The 4802-nt window shown below is 44.7% G+C and overlaps 1 long non-coding RNA gene across 1 annotated transcript in view; it reads right to left on the bottom strand.

The window, feature by feature from the left end:
• Positions 1 to 1460: 1460 nt before the first annotated feature.
• Positions 1461 to 4802, bottom strand: part of LOC105539681 — a 16315-nt gene continuing 12973 nt past the window's right edge. Inside the window, exon 3 of the long non-coding RNA XR_001006088.1 lies at positions 1461 to 1956. This is a non-coding gene — a long non-coding RNA (uncharacterized LOC105539681). The remainder of the gene's footprint in view (positions 1957 to 4802) is intronic.

The following is a 4802-nucleotide window of genomic DNA, read 5'->3' as shown; positions in this document are numbered from 1 at the left end:
CACCACCAGAAATAGATTCTCTAATAACCCCACTCCTTCACATCGCTACTAGTTTCCTATTCACAGTCGTTGGAAGGTGATTATGATTAGCAAAGCCTAGGTCATGTGTCCAAGTCCTAGTGCAGAGGGGGCTGGGAAAATTAATATGTGACCTTTGGGGATTCTATGATGGAAAGCAAAGTCTACCAGTAGCCAAGAGTAATATAATAGGAAATTTCTCAAACACAGAAAGGGGCTAACTTTGTGGGCAATGAATATAATAATAAATATCTGTATAGTTCACACTATGGCTATCCAAGATCAACATACATCTTTCTTCCCAAATCCTAGATTTCTTAGAAAATTAAGGGTATCACCTAACATAATATCACCTTTGTTTATGCAGCCAAAAAAAATTCACTCCTCCCCAAAGACAGATGACTCAGAGCCTTAGAAATTATCACATCCATCTTAGTCAGTTCAGGTTGTCATAACAAAGTACCATAGACTGTGGAGCTTAAACAACAGAAATTTATTTTCTCACCATTCTGAAGGTTAGAAGTCCACCATCAAAAGTGCCAAGATGGGCCAGGCGCAGTGGCAGTGGCTCATGACTGTAATCCCTGCACTGTGGGAGGCCAAAGCAGTAGGATCATTTCAGCCCAGGAATTTGAGACCAGCCTGGGCAATGGCTCTACAAAAAAACAAAAAAGAGAAAGAAATAATTAGCTGGGTGTGGTGGCAGGTGCCTGTAGTCCCAGCTTCTTGGGAAGCTGAGCTGGGAGGATCTCTCAAGCCTGGGAAGTCGAGGCTGCAGTGAGCCGTGATCATGACACTGCACTCTATCCTGGGCAACAAGCAAGACCCTGCCTCAAAAAAAAAAAAAAAAAAGAAAAAAAAGGCCAAGATAGTCACTTTCTGGTGAGGGCTTTGTTTGTGACTTGCAACCAGCCAGCCGCCTTCTTACTGTGTGACAGAGAGAGACAAAGAGCGGTCCTTTTCTCTTCTTCTAAGGCTATACTCCTATTGGATTATGATCTCACTTAACCTTTTTTTCTTCTTCTTATTTTTTGACATGGAGTCTCACTCTGTCACCCAGGCTACAGTGCAGTGGCACAATCTTGGCTCAATGCAACCTCTGTCTCCTAAGTTCAAGCAATTCTCCTGCCTCAGCCTCCCAAGTAGCTGAGACTACAGGCACACAACATCACACCCAGCTAATTTTTGTATTTTTAGTAGAGACAGGGTTTCACCAGGTTGGCCAAGCTTGTCTCGAACTCCTGACCTCAGGTGATCCACCCACCTTGGTCTCCCAAAGGGCTGGGATTACAGGCATGAGCCACCACACCTGGCCTCATTTAACCTTAATTACCTCCTAAAGACCCCACCTTCAGATACAGTCACATTTAGGGTTGGGACTTAACACAGGAATTTGGAGGGGACACAATTCATTCCATAGCAACATCCAATTCTAAATCCAAGATATTGGGGTGACATGTTTTCCTCCTCTAGTTGTATTGTAATCTTACGTCTCTATTTTCTAACAGCTGGTAACTACCACCAACACACCTGATTGGTCAGAGTAGGCTAGGTAATGCTGCAATAACAAATGACATCCTAATCTGAGGAGCATAATGCAACAAAAGTCTATTCCCCATGCGTGCCAAGCCTGCTGTGGGTCCAGGCAAGTCTCCAGCACAGCTGTAGTCCATGTGGCAGCTCAAGTTTTCAAGTGTTTTGATCTTTTGCCATGCTTCTTCATCTCAACACAGGCTTCCATGGTCGCTCCAGTTAAGGAAGACAACAAGGGAAATTCTTGCTTAAATGTTTTTGTCCACAAGTGACATATGCCATTTCTGTTCACATTTCATTGGCCAAAGTGGGTCACACAGCTATGCCTAACTTCGAGGTGGTAACTGCCAAGATGAGAAGTAAAACCAGAATCTTGCTGAGTAGTAGTAATACCACCACAACAACCTATATTCAAGAATGCAATAAAGGAGGATGAAAGAAAAGAGGAGTCAGTTAAAGAACAGAAAAATAGACACATTTCACAAGGAAGGGAATATGGATAAAAGTTACAGTCAGTAGTTCTGCAACTGGTTCTGGGACTTAGCTGATATATATTATTCTCTTCTTGTATTGGTTTTCTTATTTTATTTTATTTTATTTTATTTTTTGAGACAGGTCTCCCTCGGCCACCCAAGCTGGAGTGCAATGGCATCATCTCGGCTCACTGCAACCTCTGCCTCCCAGATTCAAGTGATTCTTCTGCCTCAGCCTCCCGAGTAGCTGGGACTACAGGCACCCGCCACCATGCTCGGCTAATTTTTGTATTTTTAGTAGAGACGGGGTTTTACCATGTTGGCCAGGCTGGTCTCGAACTCCTGACCTCAGGTGATCTGCCTGCCTTGTCCTCCCAAAGTGCTGAGATTACAGGCATGAACCACTGTACCCAGCCTTGTACTGATTTCCTATTGCTGTAAAATAAATCACCACAAATTTAGCAGCTTAAAATAACTCAAATGTATTATCTCACAGCTTCTGTGAGCCAGAAGTGTAGGTCTAGGTTGACTGGGTCCTCTGATCGTGGCCTCACGAGGCTGAACTCAAGGTGTCATACAAACATATCCAGACTGTCAAGCAAAAATAAAAATTAAAAATATAAAAGAAATGAACTCAAGGTGTCATCCAGCACTGCAATCTCATCTGAGGCTCAGAGCCCTCTTCCAAACGCACTGCTATTTTTGGTAGTTGTGCTTATAGAACTGAGGCTCCCAGCTCCTAGAACTGCCTGTTGTTCACTAACACATCGTCCTTTCCACAATATGGAAGTTTTTTGAGACGGACTCTCGCTCTGTTGCCAGGCTGGAGGGCAGTGCCGTGATCTTGGCTCACTGCAACCTCTGCCTCCTGGGTTCAAGCGATTCTCATGCCTCAGCCTCCCGAGTAGCTGGAATTACAGGCACACACCACCACACCCAGCTAATTTTTGTATTTTTAGTAGATACGGGGTTTCACCATGTTGGCTGGGATGGACTCGATCTCCTGACCTCATGATCCTCCTGCCTTGGTCTCCCAAAGTGCTAGGATTATAGGCATGAGCCACTGCACGCAGCTTGCTATTGCTTCTTGTCTCTTACCCCAGACATTTTTCTAAAAGTTTACCTGGTTAGGCCAGGCCCACCAACGGTGATCTCCTTTTTAACAAACTCAGAGTCAACTGATTAGGAACCTTCATTCCATCTGCAAAAGCCCTTCATCTTAGACACATAAAACTTAATCACTCAAGTTATATCCTGTCCTATTCACAAGTCAGGGGGTCAAGGGCATCACTTCATCACTTCAAGGTGAAGAGATTGCACAGGGCATGCACATCATGGGGCAGGAATCAGAATTCTATACCACACTTCCCCTGTGACTCATTTGAAGGTCTCTTAACCTCCAGCCAGCCCTCACTGGTTGATATTCTATTCCCTCAAAATATCTGAACCTTCACATCCAAGGGACACTAGCCCTTGGTGGTCCTGCCTGATTAAGATTACAGTGGTCTTCCATTAACTTTGACCACTGAATTTAACCAAGGCATCATCAGGAGGTGCCCTGAAATTACGTGGGTGTCTTTACACCCCTCCATGAATTCATCATGTAGCTACAGCCAATTTCCCCTGAATAGTCAGAATCAACTCCCCCTACCAATGTGGTAACTCCTCATTCACCCTGTGGCATGAGAAGCCCAAGCCAGATGGTGGTCTCAGCTTCCAACTCAAGGAACCACTCCTCTTTCAGGAAAAGTAGAAAATAAGATGTTCTGCTCACTGGAAAAATTTTATTCTCCACTGTCTTTCAGGATCACCCTGAATGGGGCCTTAATGCTATAGTGATCCACTCTAAACTAGTTCCAGAAAATTGTGCAGAATCATATATACCCAGCTGAAAAATTGGCTTATGAGTCAACAGTCATCAAGAACTCTCCATAAGGCTGCAGGTGCAGACTGAGAGAAAGGTGACTATGACCCAGGAGCAAGCATGCTGGAAATGTGAGCGATCTGCTCTTGGGCTTCATACTGCATGGCAATTGGTCATAGAAACATCAAACACCACTGGATCTGCTGAGTCAAAGGGCCGAGTGACAGACAATGGCACTGCCACCAATTCTAGTGCCACCACCAAAATGGATTCCCCATGGTCCTTACTTCTTTGCATCACTAGCACCTGATTCACAGCCCTGAGAAAGTACATCCAGATTGACTGGACTTTCTTAGATGCAAGGGAGGCTGGGAATGTGAGTATCTGGCCTGTTGGGCTTTTATGCAGGAAGGGGGTTCAAATGCTGGTGGGTCAAAAATAACAACAAAGGTCTGTTACAATATAGAAATAAAACAATTTCAAATTGGGTGCATATATGAAAGATACAATAAAAGGGGTTAAGAAAGATAAAAACAGGATGAGATGGCGCTGACATGTTTTAAATAGGGTGCCTACGGAAGGCCTCTTTGAGGAGACAATATTTAAGCTAACAACTGTCAGGTGGTAGTTTAAACTCTAAAGGGACAGAACTAATGGAATAGATGTATCTAAAGGGGCCAGGTGTGATGGCTCAGGCCTGTAATCCCAGCACTTTGGGAGGCCGAGGCGGGCAGATCACCTGAGGTCAGGAGTTTGAGACCAACTGGCCAACATGGTGAAACCCCGTCTCTACTAAATATACAAAAATTAGCCGGGCGTGGTAGCCCACGCCTGTAGTCCCAGTGACTCAGGAGACTGAGGCAGAAGAATGGCTTGAACCCGGGAGGCAAAGGTTGCAGTGAGTGGAGATCGCA

Source organism: Mandrillus leucophaeus, unplaced genomic scaffold (genome assembly GCF_000951045.1).
Source record: "Mandrillus leucophaeus isolate KB7577 unplaced genomic scaffold, Mleu.le_1.0 Scaffold208, whole genome shotgun sequence".
NCBI lineage: Eukaryota > Metazoa > Chordata > Mammalia > Primates > Cercopithecidae > Mandrillus > Mandrillus leucophaeus.
Note: the sequence above shows the minus strand (reverse complement) of the source record. Positions and strands in the feature narration are given on the sequence as shown.